The sequence below is a fragment of the Podarcis bocagei genome (genome assembly GCF_964188305.1).
Source record: "Podarcis bocagei genome assembly, chromosome: 11".
Lineage (NCBI taxonomy): Eukaryota > Metazoa > Chordata > Lepidosauria > Squamata > Lacertidae > Podarcis > Podarcis bocagei.
The window spans coordinates 24,190,367-24,217,762 of NC_138136.1; the positions used below are offsets into that span (position 1 = coordinate 24,190,367).

The 27,396-nt window shown below is 41.2% G+C and overlaps 1 long non-coding RNA gene across 2 annotated transcripts in view; it reads left to right on the forward strand.

Annotated features, from left to right (window-relative positions):
* Positions 1-27,396, forward strand: part of LOC308597819 — a 52,272-nt gene continuing 24,876 nt past the window's right edge. The window contains exons 1-4 of one of the 2 annotated variants that reach the window (XR_014013142.1): positions 1-29; positions 2,534-2,608; positions 23,450-23,562; positions 24,796-24,862. This is a non-coding gene — a long non-coding RNA (uncharacterized lncRNA). Of the gene's footprint in view, positions 30-2,533; positions 2,609-2,900; positions 3,050-23,449; positions 23,563-24,795; positions 24,863-27,396 lie in introns of those variants that run through there. The other variant, XR_014013143.1, reaches the window with a different exon arrangement.

Below are 27,396 nucleotides of genomic sequence, written 5' to 3' on the forward strand. Positions count from 1 at the left end.
GCAGCTTGGAATCTCTCACCACCATCAGGGTAAGTTTGCTCTGCTGGAGTCTTTGTTTATATCTTTCCTGTACATTGTAAAAATACTTAATTCTGTGACCTGCATTCCTTACCATTACAGAAACTGAAATACAAAGAAAGTCACTCACTATACCTCCGTCTTTGCAGCTGCCCTGCTAGGAATGGAAAAATCCATATAGCAGAATCTGTGTTTTGGAATCTGGTTAAAACTATCGCTACTCTTCATCCCCCACCCCCTAAATAGAGTTATTGATAAGCTGCCTTTGTAAGCTGTCAATGGCAAATTCACAGAGATGCTATAAATATCTGTGTTAAAATGTAAAATGACTTCCCCTCCCCAAAATGCAAGCCTTTTGGTATCACGTAATTGACTCATACCCTTCTGCCCTGAGAATGAAAATTGTGCCGTTATTATGATAGATTAGTCTTCATTTCACTGCATTCAGATTCAACTTGCTTAATCAATGCTTTTGCGTGATAAAAGAAGAACTTCAGACATCCTGTCTACACTTGTCTCTTTTCCATTAACTATATATTAATGGAGGAGACTTTTAAAAGTTATAGGCATATATCATCAGATGAGATGTCAGAATAAGCCAAATTAGACAATAATCAATGTAAAATAATTGATGGCAGTTCTCAAGTGAAATTACAGTGCACAGCAAAAGAGTAATTTTTAAAATTAGAAGAGCAAAGAGGACATAAAGACATAAAGTGATGAACGGGGGGGGGGGGGAGCTTTGGGAATGGAGTATCAATGTAACATAAAATGCAAAATGAGCCGTGCTAATTGTTGAATAAACGTGTCTCAGTTGCAGAGCTATAGTGACAAAATTCCTACTTTGGAGTAAACGCAACCCTGATTGCCTCCGAATCTATTATTTATTTATCTAATTTTTTTTGTCCAACTCTTCAACTTCGAAGGGTTCCCAGAGTATCTCACAAAGCAGCCACATAAATCAACAATCAAGTCACTGATTCACCAAATATGTATAAAATGGCAAAACAGTAATATGAAGTATTAAAAACTGAGCCAGATTAAGTTATATAAGGACTCTCCTCCCTGAAGAGAGGGGAGTGGTTGTGGGCGGGAGCCCGAGCACCGCCCCTAGCAGGGGGCATAGCCCCCTGCCTCCACCTCACCTGGCTGGCACCCACGCCCCCCTGGAGGCATCCAACCAGGTGCCTCGGAGGGGGCGTGTTCAGCAGCCTTTTGCTGCGGCGCCACCCTCTCCCTGGCCTCATTCTTTGCCATCGTCGTTGCTATGGACCTTAGGTTGGTCGCTCTGGTTGTCTAGGGGGCCTGGTAGGAGTTTTTCCATTTGGCATTAGGCTTTTTGGTTTTTTCACCTACCTCGTAGCAATCGTCACAACTTTTGTGGTATTGGTGGGTAGGTTAGGCATTGGATTCATGTGTTGTGCTGTGTCAAGGGCTAGGTGTGGTCATCACCTATGCCTTCAATTTTTTGGTATTCCGTTAAAGGAATCTGGCGGTCGTGTGTTCTGTCCGATGCCTGCTTGGCGGGAGGCCATAGCACGACCCTCAGTGACATCAGGGGGGAGCCTATAGTTGGATTAGCATCAACAGGCTCCACCTACTGGTGAATAAACCCACTTGTTTTAGAGATCCAATGCCTAAGCCAATACCTTTTCACTGCTGTAATCAATAAAGTTGTGGCCTTTCCATGCCCATTAACCTTATATCATGTGTCCTTGTGTATTCATTTCGCATCGCGGGGGTCGGGTCCTCGAACCACAACTACTTGTTAAAATAGCATCTAAAAGATCAGTAAAAAAAGAAAAAAACAGCCTTTGAAAGTTGTTGTTTTTTCTTTAAGATTAAGCACCAGACTATTACTTGATAGAGAAAGCAACCCTACAGTGATGGCGGAAGATTCCAAGGGTGGAGACCACCAAATTCAAAGTGTTGGAGTCTTTGTCCAAAGGGAGGGAAAATCAGTAAGCCAGCCCTGGGGCTGTCAAATTTTCTCCCCTGTTTTCAGTATGTGTCAGAAGAATAGGACTGTGAATATAGAAGTCTGTTGTTGATGTTTCAAAGCCTACTCTGAAATAAAAAATGCTTTTTCCTTCTTATGTTGGTAATCTTCAAAAGAGCACATCAAACTGGACAATGTTTCCATTTTGTCATGAGATGCTGAGCTGAGAGGAAGCATCTTGCCTAAAGCAAGATAGTTAAAAAACCCAAAATCCAAAACTAGCGATGTATCTATTGGGTGCCTCTTTCCCTCTGCCCCTTTATTTAGAAACATCTCCTCTCATCATGAACCAGCTCCAACCCTCAGGCCATCTAACTGTCCAGTGCCTTCTGTATGATGCCTCAAACCACCCCAGGATTGAGGCAAGCTCTCCACTGTGCTGGTAAATACAAGCCTCCCAGCTACCTATTGTGCAAGAGGAAACAAATGTGATTAACGTCAGCTGGAATTAAAACCAGTTGGAAGGGCAAGGCAGTACAACGGTATTTCCATCATAAATTTTTGGTTTCTTTGCAGCAGAGACCTGGACGAGGAGAGCAGGAAGTCCTGACAGAAGACAGCCAAAGAGAAGATGACAAGGAGGCAAGGAAGGTAAGCCAGCTCAACATCTGCCTGTCTTCTACCACTTTCCCAGCTAGGTGTTTTCCAGACACCTAGTGCCACACTCCAGTGCCACACCAGCACAGGAATCTAACTCCTACCCCCCATAATGTCCCAGGTGATAGTGTGAACATGCACCTAAGTACAAAGTGTGGTTTCTAGATGAGACAATTCAGGAATTATTTAGTATGATGCGGTTCTAGAATATTTTTGTCTAGCATGTGTGTGTTTATTTCTAACTAACCTCATGGGTTAAATACAACTTTTTTTTTTTTTTGGCATGTGCAAGATATGACCCATGCCTGAAGATTAGAGCATCCTTTCCCTGGAGCTTAATCTGATTTCTGAATCTGAATATGTTTTGGAAGCAGTCTAAGTCTAAACCTTTCCATTTGGCAGGGATTGAGTGGCTTGCTCATATGGAGTAGGAAGGTATTTACATTTCCAGTCTTTTAAGTTTTGCTGTTCTCTACTATGAACCAGAGATTTAGCATGGAGTGCAAGCCAAAATAAATATAAATTTACAATATGATAGTTCAGCTAACTTGCTCTTGTGAGCTTGTTCTATCTTCTGCTCCTTAATACCACGTGCTACCTTTGCACTTCTTATTTATCAGCTTTGCTCCTTCCGTTTTAAGCTAAGTATTTTGTAATAAATGTCAATTATTCTATTGTGGTAGATATGATTCATCCATTGTTAAAATGCTTTATATGTCTGGCTTTTCTTTTTAAAATCTTTTGTCGTGTTCATTCTGTTCGCTCCCCCATTTTGCTCACAAAAGAGAAAATTATAAAGACAATAGTTTAGAACATAAGAATTAATCATTCCGCAGCAAAAAACAAAAATAATCTACAGGCAGAAGCACAATTTTGAGCCTAAAGCAGAATGATAATGTCTCTTCAAAACAAGGACTTTGTATCTAAATCAAATAAAATGGAGTGAAAGCTGCTGATTGATAACAGTAAACATCACAATGAGAGACTTTCTGATAAGTCACTTTATCCTTTATTTGCTGAAGAATATAGATAATGGGTTTGTTTGTGATATCAGAAAAAGACAGGGAGATAGAGGAGGTAGAGGGATGAAGAAGTAATAACTCAATGAGATCTTATGCCTCGAGATATTCATTATGTCACTTATATTTTGTATGCCTAACTTGATCTGGGTAGACTTTATTTCAAATCACAATTGTTTAAATTGTGCAAATAGACATCTTGCAAATGAACTATAGGCTGTCACCATATTTTCAATGAAAGCAAGCAACAGCTCTGGGAGGAAAATGACAGTTTTGGTTCCTGGTCCTAGTGAAAAATCTCCAATAGGTGATAAAGGTGACTTGAATTTTAATTCAGCTGATTGTCCCTCTTCGTTTAAGGCCACTGGGCTGCCTAAAGCATAGATTAGTGCATTGTCATTGCTGTTACACCTTTGTGACACTGCTATCTATGTAATCCCTTAGTGACCTATGACAGCCTTGAAGATACAGAGCCTATTGCAATTCAATATTTATCCCCTTTTTGCTTTCTTTACTCTGTACTTGCCGTGTCCAATGCTTTGGGTAGATTCTGTCTCACTTTTGGGACAGATAATTGGATATGTGTTCAATTTCTTCCTTCCTATGGGAAGAATAGCTACATCTTGCTAAGGATATTATTAATCGATCAGGAAGGGGTGGGGGGAGAGGGGGAGGGGAACACAAAAAATGTCAGAAAAGCAAAAAGGGAGAGACAAATCTCCAAACTGGTTTCAAGGGAATAATTTATTGACTTGAAAAAGACCCAGTGTGTCAAGGGCAACTGTAAATTGATCGGAGGACCACTGCTGAAAACTGATGCAGTGCAGTAGCTCAGAGTATGAGGTGTGCATCTATTCTCACTTCATCATGACATCCAGGCTAGGTGTCCTCAGGGAAGCCATAATCGCAATCTCAGGCACCTCATCTGCAATCAGATCCTCCAAGTGTCACTATTTTCCAGGGACAGTCCCAGATTTACAGAAGCTACTCAGGGTTTCTTATTTAATCCCAGGATGTCCCGCTACATCAGAGAAATGTTGGAGGGTAAGGAGTTATGTGCCCCCTGAACCAATGAGATAATTAACTATAGGCAGTGTTTCCCAACCTTGGGCCTCCAGCTGTTTTTGAACTACAATTCCCATCATCCCTGACCACTGGTCTTGCTAGCTAGGGATGATGGGAGCTGTAGTCCAAAAACAGCTGGAGGCCCAAGGTTGGGAAACACTGAACTATACAACCTTAAGAAGACATCTGAAGGCAGCTGGTGAAGAATGAGACCTGTGGAAAAAGCAGGTAGCCTAGAGAGGGGCATTGCCTTGGGAAACTCTTGAGGTGCTTCCAGGCCTGGGGATCCCCATCCCTACCCTCACAGACCAGCTTCTGCAGTTCCCATATTGCAGTCCTACACACACTTGCTAAAAAGTAAACTCCACTGAATACAGTGGGACAATAGGTAAACATGCATAAGGTAGAATTGCTTGCCATGGAAGTGTAATCAAAAGTTGCAATATTTGAAGGTATCTGGAATAGACTAGTGAAGGAAGGAGAAAATTGTAGCGAAACATCCCCTGACTTCCAGTGACCATTAGAGAAAATGAAGGAAGGAGCGGGGAGGGGGGAAAAACATCCCTAACAGGACAAAGAAAGGCAGATGGAGGGAATGCAATCTTCTGTAGGTGATACAAAGTTGTCTTTTACTCAGCAGTGTCTGTGTTTTCAGATGCAATGACTCAAATCACCTTGAATAAATAGTGCTAAGTTTAATTCACCTCCATTTACCATGGATGATCAAATACAATAAGTCATGATTCAAGAAAGCACTTAATCACGTGCTTAAATCCTTTCCAACCCAGATATGCATTTACTTTGATGAGGCTTAAGTACTGAAGTACCTCCATGAATAGGGATGCTTTGGAGGCCTGCCTGCCAAAACATAATTATGGCAGATGTTCAATAGCCCAGTGATCGAGGCAACATACAGGTGGCTTCTAATTCTCCCTTTCATTCTCCAGCCTTCACCAAGGGCAGCTTCGGGGCACTCAGAAAAGTGTGAGCTTCCATAAATGTGTATATCTTGTTAGAAGCAGGCATGTGGTATATATTATAAACATTAGATCTGGGAAAGTACACCGACTGAAGCAGACATTAGCTGTGCAAAATGCCATTATAATTCCCACTCAGGAAATATTTACAGAATCAAGAATGTAGGGCAACATGTATGTGAAATCTTTGGGTGAGAATATTCATTCCCACACTGAGAAAAGCAGACATATATCACAGTGTGTGAGAGGCATGTGTTCGTGTTTACTTCTTTTGAGTAAATGATCCATGATGCACCTCCATAATATTTTATTTTCTGACAAAGGTTTGGGAGGAACAAGGAAAATGGGATAATATCATTAACAAGGCCTGAGTCCAGACCCTCCAAGTGTCCTTATTTTTCAGGGACAGTTTCAGATTTACAGAAGCCGTCCCAGTTTCTGATTTGATCCCAGAATGTTCCGCTTTTCCTTAAAATGTCCCTATTTTCATCAGAAGGTATGGAGTTATGTGACACCCAAGCCAAGGAAATAAATAACTATACAACCTTTAGAGGACACTTGAAGGCAGCCCTGTTTGAAATGTTTCGTGTTTTATTATGTTTTTATATATGTTGGAAGCTGCCCAGAGTGGACAGGGCAACCCAGTGAGATGGGTGGGGTATAAATAATAAAATGATGATGAAGATGAGGACAGAATAGGAAGTCCTCATTTTTATCAGAGAAATGTTGGAGGGTATGTGAATCCTGTATTTTGCATGTTGAGATAGGTTTGTAAAAATCTTCCAGTGATGACCGATCCCCCTTTTATCCAGTTTCTTGAAGTTAACTGCTGTGTCAAGCTAACTTCAATAAGTTATTTCTCGGGTCATTAACTTATTTTTTCTGGTGTACAATATTATTTAGCTGATCCCAAGGGAGTAAGTATACAGTGAAAGGGAAACAGAATGACATTATAGACCTGAATAGGGAGCATACCTTATTAATTTTTTTAAAACCAAGAAATCTTTTAGAAAGGTCAGGTATAAACCACTCTGTGCTGCATGTTGTTCTGTGTTCTGTTCTAGTCTGCTTCTAAGGCAGAGTTTTCTGTTTAATGACACGCTGTTCCCTTAGCAACTGTGGCAAAATAAAGCGCAAGTACAAGTACTATTCAGTGATATGAAACTGTTATGAAACTAGGAAGGGGATTAGTTGTTCTGATTAGGTTTTTCGAAGGCAAGATGCATTTCCACTGCTAGAAGTAAAAAGGCAGGCATCTGATTCGGAGGCCAAATTCTGTATTAATTTAATTCTCTCATGAATTCTGAGGATGGAAATAGCAAATGCAGTTTCCCGGTGATACATGGGTTCAGGTCACTGCTTCAAAGAGCAGAGATCTAACTAAATCCAGAACTGCATGCATAAGCGGGCCCTTATGGGTAAATATTGAATAGCTGCAACCCTCCGTCCAAATCTGCTTATCCAAACATCAGTTCTGGAAGGTGAAAGAATGTCGTATGCGAAGGCTGGGATGCATGTTTAAAGATGCGCTTGGGAAAAAATGGCCCAGAGCATATCTGGGGTTTAGCAAGCAGTTTACTCACTCCCAGGGGAATGCGTTTTATAAACACACAACAACCATGTTAAATAAAAGAAAATCTGTTGTTTTAGCAGGAATGAAAATATGATTTGCTCTCATAGGTTTAACTACCATCTGTTGAAATCAGAAAGTGAAGTTGGATGGGCATCTGCCATGTAACCAGTTGAGATCCCTGCATTGCAGGGGGTTAGACTAGATGACTCTCAGGGCCCTTCCAACTCTACAATTCTATGATTCTAAGTTTTTTCGGAAGTGGAGCCGCACATAATTTATTTATTGGAATATTTATAGGCCCCTAAACATTAGCAGGGACGTGGGTGGCATTGTGGTCTAAACCACTGCTGATCAGAAGGTCAGCAGTTTGAATCCCTGTGATGGGGTGAGCTCCTGTTGCTCTGTCCCAGCTCCTGCCAACCTAGCAGTTCAAAAGCATGCCAGTGCAAGTAGATAAATAGGCACCGCTCCGGTGGGAAGGTAAACGGCGTTTCCGTGCACTGCTCTGGTGTTGGTGTTCCATTGTGCCAGAAGTGGCTTAGTCATCCTGGTGACATGACCCGGAAAAACTGTCTGCGGACAAACGCTGACTCCCTTGGCCTGTAAAGCGAGATGAGTGCTACAACGCCAGAGTCGTTCGTGACTGGACTTAACTGTCAGGGGTCCTTTTATGTTTAAACATTAGCATATACCACAGCAACAATAAAAATAAAGCAAATAAAAGCATTTTTCCCAGGAGAATTCTGACACTGCCTTTCGTTCTTCTTTGTTACATTTATATACTACCTCTCTCTTTGAAAGATCTCAAAGTGGTGTGCATGGTTCTCCTTTCCATTTCATCCCTCAACAACTGTGTGAGGTAAGTTAAGCTAAGAGATGGTGACTGGCACAAGGTCACCCAGTCAGCTTCATGGCTGAGTGGGGATTCAAACCCTGCTCTCCCAGGTCCTAGTCCAACACTCTAACCATAATGCCACACTGACTCTCAGTCAACATATCCACAGCACTGAAGGACCCAGTCCATGACTTCATGAAACAAACCTCCGGCACATATGGAGAGCCCCACAGATAATTGCTGTGAAAGGGCAAGCACCTAGCGGATAAGACGTTCTCTCAGATATCCTGGTCCCAAAGCTATGATATGGTTAAAAGCACAGGGGGACAGTAGAGAAGTTGGCAACTCTGAAGAGTGCACTGCTTCAAAAATGTAAGGCAAATGCCTTACACTTTTTAATGAGCATTGTATATCTGGGATCTATAAAAGAAGGGAAGTGTGTGGTTAATTTCTGCAGAGCTGAGGGAAACTTGTCTGTGTGCTGTCTGTGCGGTAGAGCAAGATGACTAAATTCAAAGTCACACTCAATTGAATCAGTATTGCCATTAAACCAGAGACTAGGATAGATCATTGTATTGGTACATTCGAAGATGTGTGTGACATCCTGTATAGAAATATAGCAATCTGGGTGGTAGCTGAACCTGCTAATTGGTAACAGTAGAATGCTTTGCAAGAAGATGAAGGGCCAATATTTCAAACTGAGCTTTTAATTGGCGATGAGACTTTGGTAGGGCATGTTTTATTTACTTGGGTTTATGCAGATTTTTAATTTTTTTTTAGTTATTGCACATTGAGCCCATTGCATGGCGTAAGCTAGAATTTCAGTAGTCAAAATACTACAAAGCAGAGGCATATCAAGGGCTATTTAGTTTACCTGATGGACTAAATTTGCTCAGTCCAAAGCAATTTTGTACATATATTTTATTCATCTATTTATACATGTGTATTTTGGTGACCTGCCTTTAGCATCTCAATAGCTTAAGGGCTGTCACATGGAAGTGGGAACAAGCTTGTTTTTCTTCGGCTGTGGAGTGTAGGACCCAAACCAAATTACAAGAAAGGAGATTCCGACTAAACACACGGGAAAACTTTCTGTCAGTAAGAGCTGTTCGACAGTGGGACAGTCCCCCTCAGGAGGTTATGTCCTCTCCTTCTTTGGTGGCCATCTGTCATGGATGCTTTAGCTGAGATTCCTGCATTGCAGGCGGTTGGACTCGATGACCCTTGGGTCCCTTCCAACTCTATGATCACTTATGGTGTGTCCTCAAAACTGGAGAGAATTAACAAACTTCTAAATGGCAATATATATTTCTGCTCTTTTAGAGAGAGGGAATGCTTCCCTTTTCCAAACATCTGCTACAGCCTTGGAACAGAGCAGTCATTTTCAGTCAACCTGTTATTCGCGAGGTCCTCTGAAGTGTTTTGTATTTTGTTGCCAGTAGCCGGAGCAATCGCTAAACTCTTGATCCACTGCTTTTGCAAGAAAATTCTTGCTCTTTGTCTTTGTTCTACAAGGCTTATTTGTTCAGCTTCATAAACTAATAAACTGTGCTGAAACGGCATCAAGTCAGTGGACTTTAAATGAATCTAAATCACCTGCTCGAGAATGTGGAATTCTCGGCAGGAGGGAAGTCGAATCCTCCATTAACCTATAGACTTATGGGTGAATATCTAATGCTGAACAGGTAAACAGATGGCAGGGTCCCTCCCTGTTTTGAGGCTGAAATTTGGCAGCTAACAAAACACAACATTGAGATATGTTACATTTTAGGGTATAAAAATAATAATATCCTTCTTAAGAAAACCACAAAGGTATTCAAATAGCAATAAAATGGTGATTTGGCACAGTGTAGGTCCAGAAACTTCTGATATCAAGAATTGTAAATTCCCCAGCACCACCAATCCCTAATTTATAAATAGACATTTTAGACTGATGGCATTACAAACCTGCTAATCCGGGACAGTTTCATCAGCCACTTCTACAGTGAGTTCTGAATAAAATTCCACTCCACTGGGATTTTACAGCAGAGTTCCTTAGCTGTCTGTAGGCTGCCACTACAGTAATGCAACTTTGGGTAAATTAATTAATAGGATCTCCATATTCACTTGTGCCGGATCTTTCTTCTTATTCTTGTTTATACACTGTACTGCAGAAAAATTATGTGAGCTTACACTACACTCATGGAGTTGTGGACTTTGTGTTCCAGTAAGGCATGGACAACACTTGAGATTTCTATATGGGCGCACAATTGTTGTGAGCTTCAAAGGTCTCTTTCATTACTCACATGGTAGTGTTATTAATCCAGCGCTCCCACCCGTCCCTTTGAAATACCTATTCAGAACATAGAACCCCCAGAGTTACTTATCAGGCTAGTAAATACTTTTCTAATGCTAGTGAGCTGGCCAGAGACAGAGGTGCTCTCGAGGGAAAACTGCATGTGGTTTGAAACAAGAAATGAAGTCTGTGAGAGAGAAGAGAGGGAAGGAGATAGTGGAACCTCCTTAAATGGATCAAGTTTGTTGGCTCTCATCCAGTCCATTACTGAGGCAAGACAACGTTCCTACACATCCACTGCCACACCTCCTGTAAAGGAGATGTAGAGCTGTGTGTCATCAGCATATTGTTGACAACATATTCAAAAACACTGGATGGTCCCACTCAGTGGTTTCACGTAGCTGTTAAACAGCATGGGGGATAAAATCAAACTCTGAGGGGCCCCACATTGAAGGCTCCATGGGGCTGAAGAGCACTCCCCAAGCATTGCCATATGGGAGCAACCATCAAAGTAGGACTGGAACCAGCATAAAGACATGCCACAATCAGTCAGCTGCTCCAGAAGGATATCATGGTCAATGGCACTGAAAGCTACTGAGAAGTTCAAGGAGAATTAACAGGGACACATTTCCCCTGTCTCTCTCCCAACAGAGGTAATCATACCGGGCCACCAAAGCAGTTTCTGTGCCAAAACCAGACCTATACCCCATTGAAATGAATCTAGGAAATCAGTTTTGGTGTGGTGTAGTGGGTAAGAGCGGTGGACTCGTAATCTGGGGAACCGGGTTCGCGTCCCCGCTCCTCCACATGCAGCTGCTGGGTGACCTTGGGCCAGTCACACTTCTTTGAAGTCTCTCAGCCCCACTCACCTCACAGAGTGTTTGTTGTGGGGGAGGAAGGGAAAGGAGAATGTTAGCCGCTTTGAGACTCCTTAAAGGGAGTGAAAGGCGGGATATCAAATCCAAACTCTTCTTCTTTTCTCCAAGAGTGCCTGGATCTGGTCTATGTAACACCAAGTACAGCATGACGTAAGCTGCAACCCATATGTATCTTGAAGTTTCTTGAGAAATACTCTGATTTGAGCATTCCCTGTCCCCCTCAGCCTGTTTCCATATGTTTTGAAAACGTAAGCTGTGTTTAAGCTGAAGTGTGCACATTTAAGACAGCTGTTGCACATGCGCAGATGACAGCTTCGTTGAACTGGAGTTCAGGGTGGTTATACAGATGGGGAAACAAATCAGATAATGTGCATCAGCAGTGTATAAAGATACTTGAAACACAGCAGGGATGAGGAAAAACCTGGCCGTGCTTTAAGCTGCTAATGTGTTCATAGCCCTACTTAGATAGTTACTCTGACTCTGGTGCCAATACTTCTACAACAGTCATTAAAAATGGGTACCTCTCCATTTGTTAATACTCGACTTCTACAACAATAATTAGACATGGGTAACTCTTCATTTGTTAACCAGATCATTATGATTATTAACAAGCATTACCATCTGAGAGACTGCTTTGTGTTGCAACGTGTCTTCCAGCAACCTTCACACTTCAGTCTTCTTAGTTCTTGGTCAATCAATGACCCCATCCCCACCTCCCTTCCTTGCTTTGTCTTTCTTGGCTGCAAAGTAAGTCTCATTAATCTTCTTTATCACTTCATTATACTGGAATTACAGTAGTAGTCCAAAACTGGCTTAAGAATTGGAATTCAGATGCATTGGTGAGCTTTAGTTCAACCTTGGACGTTGAACTAAGCACAATCAATCTAAGGATAAATGCTTACGCTCATCTAAGCTGAATGAGACACTGGCAATACAGTATATTTAAATAAATTAGGCACTTACAAGTAGCAGAGCTGACTACAAATTATTTTGTCCAGAAAGTGTAATAGGTTAACATCATCTTTCCCTACATTACAGAAAGAAGCATACTTTATTATTACCCCTCCCCAAGAAATCTGAAGTGATGTTTTACTAATTCAATTTCACCCTTTCTTGGCTGTTAACAATTGCTGAAATAGTCTTTGTCAAGCAACACTACTCTCATATTCTTAAAGGCTTAAGGCGGATTCACACGTGCATGTATCTCTTGATGGTACATGACTCACAGCGCACATGTGAATTGCCTCTTTTGAAAAGCATTCTGTCTGAAATGATGCGAGAAGATGGGAAAGCTTTGTCTGATGTGCTTGATCATTTAATGCCTTTTCTGTATGCACACCTTCTTTGCAGTGGCTCAGGTCTTCCTCCATAGAACACATCCCATTAAATGTGCCCACATTTCATTGGATACCAGGATTGAACGCTCACCATTGCTTTAGAGAAGGAATGTTAAAAGCTTCTCTCTGTGAGTGAGCATGTTCATGGCTGATGCAGATGCCTTTCCCTCCACTGATGGGGGGGGCGAGTTTACATAATTTTTGGTCCTCTGTCTCTCTTTCTCTTTTAAATGTGACAGCCATCTGTTCTATCCTACACCCCACAGCAGCCATTTTGTGACTGGCACCTAAGGCACTTTCCTGAAATCCAAATGAGCCTACTGGCCCAAAGAGCTTGGCAACCCCTGTTCTAATGTTTAATAGAATATTGTATTTTAATATTTTGTTGTAAGCCACCCAGAGTGGCTGGGGAAACCCAGCGAGATGGGCGGGGTATAAATTATTATTATCATTATTATTCTACAGAAAGCTCTCAAATCCATATCAGAAAGTCGGGTGTATGTTACAGAATTGCTCAAAGGGTTATGATATGATCTTGCTTTTTAGACCAACTGCATACCCTCCAACATTTCTCTAATAAAATAGGGATGTCTTACTATTGTTGTTGTTGTTATTCCCCACTCCTATCTGGCTTGGTGGCTTCCAACATAAAAATATAATAAAATATTAAACATTAAAAACCTTCTCTATATAGGGTAGCCCTCAAATGTCTTCTAAAGGTTGTTTAGTTACTTATCTCCATGGCTCGGGGATGGCATAATTCTATAACCTTCGATGAAAATAGGGACGTCCTACCATACCCTTCAACATTTCTTCAATGAAAATAGGGAGGTCCTAAGGAAAAACGGGACTTTGCAGGATCAAATCAGAAACTGGGATGGCTTCTATAAATCCAGGACTGTCCCTGGAAAATAGGGACACTTGGAGGGTCTGCAATTCCTGCAAGCAGAGTCTCCTCTACATTTTCAGCTTAGAAATCTAAAGGGTGTTGTTTGTTTGTTTGTTTGTTTGTTTGTTTGTTTTGCATGTCTGGACTAATGGGATCAAAGAACAGCTGTCCTGATCCTCAAAGGTAGAGCTGCCGGGGTATGCAAATATAGAAGGGGCCTTCGGCTTACTTTTCACAGCTCCCCCTACCCACCGAAAGCTGTCATATTCCTAATACAGTTTTCAGATACTAGATTACTTGCATTATTCATATCTACATCTCCATGTGCAAACAAAAGTATTTTCGGAGGGCACCATGATTCATTGAATTAGCTTTGAAACTTTCTTGAAGAACAGCTGAATATCTTTCAACTGCTTCTGAAACTCAAGGTGAGTTTTAAAAGCTGCTTGTATGGGAGCAGTATCTGTGTGCCTTTTTGCTGTTCAAAGGATGAACCACAGAATGATCTGAGGACACATAATATGATTCTACCAATACAGCTAAGCGCATTTGCTCCTGAATTTTCTGGAAGGGAAACCATAGTTAAGCCATTGTAAGCTTTTTGGAGCAAATGAAGGAAATCCAGAAGTCAACCTGGGAATAGAACATGGAATTATTTGTGAGAGCTTAAAACATAGGATGCAACAAGCCATCTTCAGGTCCAAGGTTGGAATGAAGTGCTTGTGGCACCTTGACCCAGAAAACGGAATAGAACTAATTCAGGTAAAATCACACATTTGGTAATGCATCTTCAATGAAATATAATGCAAGGCAAATTACATGAAAGTATTACTGAAAACATGGTACAATGTGATTTATCACAGGAAGTAACAAAGTATGATTTCACAAAAGGTTGATCATGCCAAGGTAATTGGAAATCTTTTCTTTTAAAAAGAAAATAATTCTCTCTCTCTCCCCCTCCCCCGCTAAGGCACAGAAAGTGCAGTCAATTTAGTCTGATGGGATTTCAGACAAGAAACTGACAAATTTTAATAGCTACTCAAAATAAAAAAAAGATGGGGTGGGGTTACTAAACGTATAGCAGAATGAATAAGAAGCTGGTTAAAAGACAGATGAGAGAGGGTTATGCTGAAGGGCACACTCTTGAGTTGGAGAGAGTGCTTAGAGAATCACCCTTGGGAACTCTTCTAGCCATATATTTTTATTAAAAAACCTTGGAGATGGAAGTAGGTATGTGCCAATGAACCTTGCTGATGACACTAAATTGGGAGGCACCATTAGTATGACTGAGGATAGGAAAAATTATATTTGATGGATTAGATTACATGATTATATTAGCTACCAGCATGGGATGAATTCTAATAGTTAAAACCATAAAGGCGCACAGTCAGGAACAAATATGGTCATACCACACTGACTGATGAAGTAGAAAAGAAGAAAACGTGGTCCTCTATATATTCAGAAGTTGGATTATTATTATTATTATTATTATTATTAACCCCAGAGTTATGTTAGAGCCAGTATAATGTGATGCTGCTGAATAATTGTTTATACAAATTAAATGATTTTCCTGCTTACTTTTTACTGAAAACATCAAAAAATGTTTTAAATACAATGTCACCTTGCAATTTCATGGTAATACACGGCTTGCATTGTTGAAGACTTGACCGTAAGAATTCAAAGTAATAAATAAAGTATGAGACTACAACTGTACCCTGAGGAGGAACCCTTGGGGTAGAGCAAGGCAGGTCAGTTGTTTCAGCACCAGGGAGAGCTCCCAGTAGACATCGTAACCCAACCAGGGTTGAAAGTGAACTGAAGCCCTTAAATATATGCTTGTAGTCCACCACTCCAGTATTCCACCCACTTTGCTAGAGAGCTACATACTCTTGCTTCTCCTCCCATGGCCTCCTGCTTTGTCCATTCCCTGTGCCATCAGACTAGTAAGCCCCCATCTCCAAGTGCACACCCATTGCTGTCTATCACTGTCTTTTAAATTCAATTCCATTGGGAGCCAAAGATGGCAGGGAAACCACAGCTTTCACATTTAACTCCATCTTCCAAGGACTGACAGTAATTTCTCCACTTCTATGCGTGATAATTCTGCACATGAAGGAAGCGAGAGATGGGCTTAGTTTGAAAACCCCCTAAGAAGAATCCATGTGATCAAGTGAAACCTCACTTGATAAAGACAGTAGATCTAAAGTTAATGGAGTGAACACAAGATAATGGCAGGACTATAATGTGCTCTGCGTGAAGCAACCTTGATGAATATTGGAAAGCCTCAGCTGGTGCAGAATGCAGCTCCCTAGTGGGCAAGGTTTACAAAAAGCACATGATACCAATGCCTTAGTACTGGCATTGTCGCACAGCGGTAAATTAATCAAAGCAGAGTCTTCTTCATAAACAGTATAAAACTTTACTGAAGAAAATAAACTTGTTCAGAAATAGCCTACTTAAAGAGCATACACAGAGTGCTCATAGCAGCTATCTAACTCTTCACAGAGGTGTAGTCTTAGTTACTGATTAGTTAATCAGAGTCCAGGAGCCACCCTGTCTGCTTTAGCTTTACATGGCAACAATACAGATACACACACTGGCTGAGACACACAAGCACTGAGTGAGGCACATAGAAAGGCTGGCTGCTTTTACATAGGGAGAAGGAGTCAGCACCCAAGATGAGTCACGAGACACAGTGACTTAGCAGTTTGCTGTTAACAGTTAAAAGGCTTAGGCTTGAATGATTGTGTAGGCCTTGTAGGCCTTACTGCTTCTTCTGCTCTCAAGGACCTTTGTCTCATGACAGGCATGTCTTCTAGCATTGTGTTCTATGCCTTAGAGATGCCGATTTTGATTTATAAACCTAAATGCATCTTTTCCCAATTCATTACAGTGGTGCCTCGCAAGACAAAATTAATTCGTTCCGCAAGTTTTTTCTTCTTGCGAGTTTTTCGTCTTGCGAAGCACGGTTTCCCATAGGAATGCATTGAAAATCAATCAATGAGTTCCTATGGAGACCGTCCGGGGACAGAGGGGAAGCGCCGCGCGCCTTCCCCTCTGTCCCCGGACCTGTTTTAAAGCAAGGGAAGGGGCAGCGGGGAGAATCGCTTCTCCCCGTTGCCGCCCCTTGGTTCAAAAGGGGTCCGGGGACAGCGAGGAAGACGCGCTACGCTTCCCCGCTATCCCTGGAGCTTGCGGGGCAAGCTTCGTTTTGCGAAGCAAGCCCATAGGGAAATGCGTCTTGCAAAGCGGCTAAGAAAACGAAAAACTCCTTCGTCTAGCGAGTTTTTCGTCTTCCGAGGCGTTCGTCTTGCGGGGTACCACTGTATTCTGATTGCTAAAATCGGTGGGACAAGCAATTCGGTGATTATTTCACCTGGAACTTGATTTTGTTTTTTAACAAAGAAGAAGCTGAGCGAGGCTAAAATTTGGGTTGAATGGCCAGTGTGATGTGTGTGTTTGTGTTTGAATTGTCAGATTAACTCTTTAGTCCTTGTTACCACCATAATTTTATTTATATTGCACATTTTCCGCAAACAAATCTGTGCTCAGAGCTGTTTACACAAACATGAGAGTCTAAGTACTGTAATACAATTACATAATGTGGCATACAATATCACTTTTACATTAAAAAAATCAACTATTAATAGTTCGTTTAACAGACACAAACACTTACCTAAGCATGGAGCATACCAATAGGTCAAGTCTATAAGCAGCTCCTTTATGGAAGTTCATAATAATAATAATAATAATAATAATAATAATAATAATACCACCACACCCATCTGGTTGAGTTGTCCCAGCTACTCTCCCCTCACAGTTCTTCCACTGGAAACAACTGCCTTATTAAAGTTCCTAGGGGAAGAGGATGGAGCAACATAGGTAAAGACAACCAAGCCCTGATGGCTGCCACAGAGCCCCTCACCACTCACTTTTTCATTTGTTTATCCACTCAAAATCCATCTGCTTCTCCCCAGGGCTATAACCACGTCATAAGTGATTCCCATTTTTATCCTTCTTCACCTGTGGATGGGAAGCATGTCAGTGCGGGAGTAGAGGATTTTGAGTGGACAAATGGCAGGAAAGGGAGGGATTCAGTAGCCACTACACAGCTACTGTAGTTATCTGACTCCAATTTTAAGTCCTGCATGGCTGCTATTCATTAATTTTTTTGAAAAAAAAAAACAACCTAGGAGGAAGAATTGTGGAATTGCTTGCCTCATATATTTTGGCCCTGAGCCTAGACATAAAAAGCCTCCTTTCTGCTGAGTTTTAATGGGTTAAGCCAGCAGAGGAAAATTTAATTAATTAATAACATAGCATATTTCATATTTAATGGGTGTTTTGATCTTGTTGGTTTAAGCCTTTTCCTGCCACAGCCTTCAGGACAGGGCAGATTAAATACTGACATAAGCAAGTAATAAAAGAAGAGCTGGACAAGAGAAAATGTGGGAGGAAAGTAAAGGGGAAAAGGTTTTTAAATCCTAGAGAAGGTGAAACCGTGGAAGATGGAGCAAGCTTGTTTTCTCCTGGAGGCCAGGACTCAAACCAATGGCTTCAAGTTACAAGAAATAAGAGTCCAACTAAACACCAGGAAGAACTTTCTAACAATAAGAGCTGTTTGACAGTGGAACAGACTCCTTCCGATGGTGATGGGCTTCCTTGGAAGCTTGGAAGCAGAGGTTGGATGGCCATTGATCATGGATGATTTAGTTGAGATGCCTGTGTTGCAGAAATTTGGACCAGTTGACCTTCAAGTTCCCTTCAAACTCTAGAATACCAAGGAAACAGGATGAAATGACAGTAAATGTGATGGAGTGGGGAGAGGAGAGTTGCAAATTTGTATGAAAAGGTGTGTCTTCTTCACCTCAAAGGCTAAGAAAAAGTATGCTTTGTATACTACCCATTCAACAGTTTTGTAAGGTTTTTTTGTGTGTGTCTAAGATCTGAGATCCACAACCAAAACTCTCAGCAAGCCTTTTAAACTCTTTAGTACCACTTCAGTGTTTGCAATCACTGCATGAGCTGTTTACTGCCTTGTACACTCTTCCACCGTGAACATTATCCCATAATTATTATTTTCTTTCTGTGAAGTGTAGGATGAGATTTGAAACCCAGATCTGCCTGTTTTTTTCATTGAGCTTTGCTGTGTTGAAATTGCATTTGAAGTCCCGTGTTCAGGAGGACGGATAGGTTCTGGAACGTTTTACAGCCTATGAAAATGACGATTCTGGGAAAAGTAGAGTGCTAATAAAGTTAACTGAACCTTCGGGTGATCGAGTGGCAGCCCACTGTAGATTTTTGAGCACCTGATTTTGTTTCCACAGCCCAAACATTTAATGCAGAGTCCAACATGTGACTTAAATATTTCGTAGTTTCCAAGGTAAAGGCTGTGGTAAGCTCAACTTGACAAGTTGCCCACAATCACCTCTTTCAATTTAATGGTTAAAAATGACTTGCAGTTGGAAGCTGAGCAGGAGAGAGAAAGGGTTTTTTTGTTCTTTTTTAAAGAAAAAAGGTTTACATGGGGCAATTAGAAAGAAAAGAAGGAAAAGCTTTCAGTGCAGAGTTTATATGATATCTGGGAATGGCGAGCTTTTAAAAGCAAGCCCCAAATGTAACAACAAGTAAAGTAGCCAAAATGCACACAGCTCTCTAATAATTGCAATCTGCTACACCCCCTGTGTAACAGATATAATTATGTTAACAGCTTTCCTACTCAAGACACCATACACTCCTATTATGAAGCCAGCTTCATTTAATTAGCATCATGCAGTAAATTAGCAGTTATAAGGACTGCTGGGTACAAGGGGCTCTCCATTTTCTCACCATCTACTTAATCCTCAGTCAATGTTGAGATTACTGTTCGCTGAATCTCCATATTCAGAAAGAAAAAGGGAGTGAGAGAGATGTTAACACCCTCCCCCTAAGTTGCAGTTCAGTCAGTGTATGGATTTAGAGCAAGTAGCCCTCTACACATGCTCAGGAGTAAGGATTATTGTGCATACACGTTGATGTACTTTGGGAGAAATCTTTTGATAGCTGAGTCAACAGTTTACCTGGGCAATAATGCTAATACACAGGCAGGAGAAGATAAAAGGCAAGTTTCTTCTCCCAGAGAGAGGTTATGCTAAGCTAGTGCGTCACTAAAAGGAATTTTTGACGAAGTTTCAGTCATACAAATACCAAAATGCTGCTGCTTCTAGGGCAGGGTCAGCTGGGAATTATATTTGCTGAGCAGAGAGTGAAGCTTGCCCCACTCAGGTCTGTTCATCAAGCCATGCCCTCCTAATGCCACCACAGGCACGTTATTTTGAATCAGTGGGTTTGGCGGGAACACCTGAGCCTCCATGAGGGCTGAGGGGGACATGCTGTGCTCAAAATGGCGCAGCGTGTCAAAGCATTGAGGGAGGTGCTGCGTCAGGCCGCAACCACAGGTCACTGAGGAGGTACAGTAAGTGGCCATTCTTTCCCCCCTAATTATTTTATTCGGTTTCAACATTTTTAACATATACAGAAAAAAAAAATCAACTTTTATTTTTGTTGACTTCCACCCCTTTTTCCATGGAGTTGTTTCTTCTCCCCTTCTGCTGCACCCTATCTTCTACTTCTCATTTGTTTCTTTCTTAGAACTGATGCTGTTTGTGAACAAAAGGCTTATTAACTATGTGTGGCCAAATTCACTTCTTTACATTATGCTACCCAACCTGTGGTTTGGAGTTCACAGCAGCAAAAAACCTTGTCCATGACTGGAATTTACTTTTTTCAAACCACCTCCTTCTTGATGGAAATGAATAAGAGGGTTCACACAACTTAGTCTGACCCTTATGTTCCCCTCCCCTTATGGTTTTGATCTATGGGCAACTTTTAAAATGAGGCTGCATTTTAAATTGTATTTTAATCTGTATTTTAAATTGGGTTCCCCCTCCCCATTATGTTTTTACTTAATTTTACTGGTGTTAGCCGCCCTGAGCCCAGCTCTGGCCGGGGAGGGCGGGGTCTAAATAAACTTATTTATTATTGTTGTTATTATTATTATTGTTATTATTAATATTAATTTATTTAGAAACAATCTTAAGACTGGGTTTGGGGGCTGTGCAATCAAGTCACATACCCTTCTGTTGTACCAGTAGTGACTTCCCCCTGATACAGTGGTGCCCCGCAAGACGAATGCCTCGCAAGACGAAAAACTCGCTAGACGAAACGGTTTTGCGTTTTTTGAGTCGCTTCGCAAGACGAATTTCTCTATGGGCTTGCTTCGCAAGACGAAATGTCTTGCGAGTTCTTGCAACTTTGTTTCCTTTTTCTTAAAGCCGCTAAGCCGCTAATAGCCACTAAGCCGCTAAGCCGTTAATAGCTGCTAAGCCGCTAAGCCGCTAATAGCCGTGCTTCGCAAGACGGAAAAACCGCAAGACGAAGAGACTCGCGGAACGGATTAATTTCGTCTTGCGAGGCACCACTGTATCTGTGAGTTCTAGGTACATGATGATGGGAAAGTGTTGCAGCTCAGTGGTAAAACATCTGCTTCAATCTCTGACATCACCAGGCAAGACTAGGAAAGATTCCTTATCTGAAACTTTGGAGAGCTGCTGCCAGTCAGTGAGCTAGTTTGGGCCAGCAATGTAATGTTTCACCAGTGCCATTTTTCTAGGAAAAGAGATCCTGGAACTCACCATGAAGGCCTCCCTTTTTCTTTTATAATGGCAATGGTGCCTACCTGAGAGGGACCGGAACTTAGTTCCTGCAAATTCTGGCTAAAATAAAGGCCCTGGTTTCTCCTCATGTAGAACTTCTCCACAAGAGGATGGACCCTGTAGGGCCAGCATCCCTCCTCCTCTAGAGGAGCACTACACACCCATTGCTTCAAGCATGGAAGTCCTTCTGATGTGTGTTGAATGTGTAAGCATTAGGGGAGCACGATAATGGTGTGTAGTCTCTGGTGTAGTCTGCACAGTTACTTCTGTGTGATGCCCCTGCCCTTGTGACTTGCTTTGCTGGAAAAGTTTCTCCTAAAGTGATTTTTTTTTTGAGGGGTGCAGAGCTGTTATTCCACTCACGAAAACATCTGGAGAATTTTGAGGGAAGCCAAAAAGAGTTTCGGTAATATTAGCATAAATTCATCTGGGGAGTTCTGAACATCCACAGACATCTAATTCACATGGAATTCAAAGCAAATGTGGAAGTTCCTCTCCAGGCTAAGCATTTGAGGAATTCTGAGGGAAACCACAAAATCTTCAATTTGATGAGTGAAAGCTAAGCATGTTTCACACATCTCTAGCTATGATTGTATCATTTAAATCTCACATAAGGCCTCTTCAGATTATTTTCCTTTGAGTCCACAGTCACACGGATAAGAGAAACACTACTTCATGTGGGCCACGCCAACAATCCTAGGACTATGCATTGACTTCACTGAGATTGAGCAGGATGCTGTTCTTTGTTTGATATCTGACTATCCCTAACTTCAGATGGGCTAACAGCTAACATACAAGCCTGAAAGGTTAAATAGAGGCAACATAAAAGAGAGAAAGCTGTTTCTTCTTTAAGGAATTAGGGCACAACAAATCAGACCAATTCCATAGTGGTTCAGGCACTAAACCTAGCAGTACCCGTTAACCCTCCTTGAATCTAGCAACATGGACAAGAGCCAATATTAAATGCTAAGGTGATGCTCAGATAATTTTGTGATGTTCTTATGATGTTAAATTGATGCAACTTTTAGGATGCCAAAGCTATTATATGCTGGGGGGAGGGGATGCAAATCTGATACTGTGCATAGAGTACTGTGTGGATGATGGAGACTCCAGATTCAAATCCCTCCTCAACTGGAAAAGTCACCTTATTTCAGTCTACTCTAACTCACAGAGCTGTAGTGAGGATAAATGCACAATTGACATCAACATCTAGGCAACCTAAGCATATTTCCAAGGTCTTAGTGACAGTCCAACTGGAATGCATTGTTTTGTACTACTTCCTAATGCCCATCTTCCCTCCTTACTAAAACAGACAAGCCTGTTTTTGATCTAGAGCATGTTTACAGACGTAACAGAATGACAGTGATCCAAATCATGTATGCTAGAGTTGGAAGTTACTGGGGACAATCGACACCTGTTGTCCTCTTCTGCCATTTTAATTCAGTAGAATGGTCTACTCGGCTGCTAGGTTTACCACACCAGGTTTATGAGACTTTGTAAATCGAGATCCAGAAGCTGTCTGTTACTGGCAGGTTAGGTTGCTGGACTCTCCAACTTCCAGAACAGAGCCTGGATAAATGAGTGAAGCTTCTAAAAGCTATAGGAATGATGGATAATAATATGCTGGTCACAGCAAGTATTGGGATCAAGCCGTTAATCAATTAAAAACCTACTAAGTATGGTTTTATGATTATGGGACATGCTCTTGTTAGTCATGCAAGAACAGCATGCGGCAATGTGTGTATTTTGTATTATATTCCTTAATAGAAAAAAATGTAATCCTTAGTGGACAGCTGGTTCCCCAGGATTCATTAATTCCACCTGATCCATCCTGGAGACATAGTCCTCCTTGTGACATAAAGGTTGTTTGCTGTAGAAAACATTATATCACAATCCAAGGCTAATGACTTCAGGTGGGAGTAAAATCTGCAGTGACAGATACACTCAAACAAATTTCCTGTGTGCAGGGAAAGACCGTTCTTGCCAAAGAACATGGGAATACACAAAATATGATTAATTGTGTGGGGTGCTCCCATCCCGGTGGCCTGCAAATGATTCCCATTAGTGGGAAAAAGAAATGCCTTCTAGCTTAGTTGTTTCAAACAAGATTCAGAGACTTTTCAAGGAAGACAGAGCGAGAACCACCTTAATGAAAACTCTAGAGAGTAGAGGAGAGATAAGAACCAGTACTAACAAGGAGTAAAGCAACCAGAGCCCATCCATATATTTTTCCCTTGTGCTATATTAGAATAAATAGCTTCCAGATTATTTTGTTCTGCTCTCTCATTTTCAGTTCTCACTATGCCAAAATATGCATCTCTGAACTCCACAGCAAACAGAAGAATGTGCTTCCCTTCATTCGGCATAGCACCAAGTTGCAATGAGGAGTGTCTCAGAAAAAGTTGGGTAAGTTTTCTCCTAGGATACAATTGCATTGACTCCCAAAACTCTGCATTCAGCAAAAGATCTGAACAGAGCATACAATCGTATGTTCATACAGCTTTGTTCACATATTGTACTGAACATACAGAGGCTTGGTGTGGGGCAAGAGATCTTGCTCCTCTCCATGGATTCATGTGAAATCCTGTCATTTATCATTTCAATGAAATGTCTAGTATAAGCTATCAGTACTTTGAGGAGTGGGAATCACATGGCCCTCCAGATGTTGGACTCCAACTTCCATTAGCCCCTGCAACATGGGCAATAGAATTTGATAACAGCCAGGATAGCTCTGTTGGTTAGAGTATGGTGCTGATGATGCCAAAGTTGCAGGTTTGATCCCTGTATGGAACAGCTGCATATTTCTGCATTGAAGGGGTTGAACTAGACACTCCTCAGGGTCCCTCACAACTCTACAATTCTATGACTCTATATATCTATCGCACAGCAAATATGAGTTTTTCATTGTTGAGTCCAAAAGCTGTCATTTCTGCACTTGCTAGTTCATAAGGATCTAAAAATAAATGCATTGTGCAGATTTAAGGTACCACATTGAAAAGCACGAGAAGGCAATTGAATGGAGGAATCAAATGCACTAATGAGCAATTTGATTAAACTGCAATTCTTGGAATTAAGCTGAATTAAACCTACTGCCGTTTTACTGATCACTTTGCTGAATTTGAGATCAGCTATGTTGTTGACTTCAGAGGGGCTTATGTACAATAGAGATTGGCTTTTGTACAAATATGATGGCTTCAGAATACTGGGGTGTGAGTTAAGCTACAGCATACCTCATTTGTGGGTTTTCAGTAGAGCCAAATATGCCTGTTTAAGAATGTATGTATACAGCATGAATGGTCCCAGAAGACAGTGACAGAATAGAATTTATAGATTAAAAATAGGTGATTGAGGCCCACTGTATAATGCTGTACATGTTCATTGATTTTATGTCTTTATTAAGTAACTTTAAAATACATGTCAGCAATTAAGTTCAGGCTTCTTGACCTGTTACTTAACTCCATGCAAGCTCAGTTTCCAAAGGGTGGTTTATGATGAATTGCAACTAATTTAAATGTACAAAATGCTCCTTTGTAGAATAAGGGTTTATTTATGCATACAAGATATCCATAATTCATCCACAGTTGAAATGGGAGGGCAGAGCCAGTTTTTGAGGAGTTATTATTTGTATCCTTTATCTAGGCCATCGTACAGCAGAGGATGCAAAATATTTGAGCCTCCTGATGCTGGGGAGAAAAAAAAAGACCAGGTAACATCATTTTTATATCCTTAAAAAAACTATTGCTAAATTTCATCGAGCTAAAAATATAGGAAATATATTCAAGTCACTTCAAACTTATTGCTTATGCTGTAGGTCATCACAATGTAAAACAGGGTAGATGGGCATAACATAACCATTGTAATGAGAGATAAGACCTAAAACCTGACAGTCAACATCGGAAGTGGCCTAGATTGAAGCTGAATCCTGCTAAGGCAGATATATTGTGAGTAAGTGGGTCTCAAGTTCCAGAACTTGGGGTTCTGCCTGTTATAGATAGGGTTGCATTCCCTCTGCAAGAGCAGGCACACAATTTAACAGGTCTCTTGGAGATAGATAGATAGATAGATAGATAGATAGATAGATAAGTAGATAGATAGATAATTATTTTCCATTTTATAATACAGTGGTGCCTCACAAGCCGAAAAGAATCCATTCTGTGATCCTCTTCGTCTAGCGGTTTTTTCGTCTTGCGAAGCAAGCCCATTGACGGATTAGCGGATTAGCGCTATTAGTGGCTTTTAGCGGCTTAGCGGCTTAGCGGCTTAGCGGATCAGCTGATAAGCGGCTTAGCGGCTTAGAAAAAGGGGGGGAAAGGGGGAAAAACCCGCAGAAACTGGCAAGACATTTTCATCTTGCGAAGCAAGCCCATAGGAGATTCGTTTTGTGAAGCACCTCCAAAACGGAAAACTCTTTCGTCTAGCGAGTTTTCCGCCTTGCGAGGCATTCGTCTTGCGGGGCACCACTGTATATGTTCACATCATAACACTCCACTTTACATCCCTGGCTCTTTAGAGCCTATCAACTTCCTTCCCTCCTGCCTCATGGTTTTCAAAATTAACCTTTATATCATGGCATTTTGTACGTTTTCCAATTCTAATTACACACATTACAAAATGACTCAAAATTTAAATAAATATAGAAAGGTGGAGAATTTCTCATTACAAGTCTTCAAACAACCCTGCTAGTGATGTTAATTGCTTACACTAATCTTTCAGATATCGTATATAAATTTGCTCCAGTCCTTTTGGAATGCTTGATCTTGCTGGTTTTGGATTTTCCCCATCAGCTTCACTAGTTCTGCAAAGTCCATCATCTTCACCTGCCACTCTTCTTTCCTTGGTACTGCTTGCTGTTTCCATTTTTGGGCTAAAAGGATTGTTGCCACAGATGTTGCACCCATAAACAGTCTTTTCTCTTCACCCACTATACCCAGTAAAAAGGCTTCTGGGGTTTTTTTATAACAAAAGTATTTTCCAACATTTTCTTTAACGCATTATATATCATTTCCGAGAAAGCTTTTACCTCTTTACAAGTCCACCACATGTGGTAAAAAATACCTTCCTTTTCTTTACACTTGCAGCACTCATTAGTTCTTGTCTTATACATTTTGGCATGTTTAGCCATTTTTGTCCATGGAGGCCCAAATGGTCTCTGTGGTGAAGACTGTCTATCACCAGCTTTGGCTAGTGCATCAACTGTACCCTTTCCTGGACAAGGATAACTTGCCCACTGTGACACATACTTTAGTAACCTCACATTTGGATGCAATCTGTGTAGGACTTCCCTTGCAGCTTATTCAGAGGCTGCACCTGGTGCAGATCATCACAGGGGAATAGTCCTCCTTATCAGGCACATAACACACCAATGCTGAGGGATCTATACTGGCTGACTATTAGTCACTGAGCCAATGCAAAGTCTGAGATAACTCTGGGCCAGGTTACCTGAAAAAACTCTTCCTTTTCACTGCCTGGTAAGGGCAAGGCATTCAGTTAATTAAACCTGGTTAGTTTTGCCATGGCCCAAGTATTATTGGCTTGTGGTAACACACAAAGGTAAGAGTTTTTTCACTGGAAGCACCAGTGTGGTGGAATGCTCTTTCTGCTGAAATTTGAAAGCCCCATCAGTGTTGGCATTCTGCGGGCTCCTGAAGGGACATCTGCTGTGGCAAGCATTTCTCTGATCTCAACTTCAGATTTCATAGACTGTTTTTCAACCATTTAAATTGTTATTATTAAATTATTTAAAATTGTTATAATTACAATATAATTATATAATATAATATAATTAGAATTAGGGAAGTTTTAATGCCCTGTAGATTTGTTACTTTGTACAGTGGTACCTTGGGTTACAGACGCTTCAGGTTACAGATGCTTCAGGTTACAGACTCCGCTAACTCAGAAATAGTACCTCGGGTTAAGAACTTTGCTTCAGGATGAGAACAGAAATAGTGCTCTGGCAGCGCAGTGGCAGCAGGAAACCCCATTAGCTAGAGTGGTACCTCAGGTTAAGAACAATTTCAGGTTAAGAACGGACCTCCAGAACAAATTACCGTATTTTTTGCTCTATAACATGCACCCGACCATAACACGCACGTAGTTTTTAGAGGAGGAAAATCCGTAGGCATGCCACCCATAGGCATTCCCTCCATAACACGCACAGACATTTCCCCTTACTTTTTAGGAGGAAAAAAGTGAGTGTTATGGTGCAAAAAATACGGTAAGTTCTTAACCTGAGGTACCACT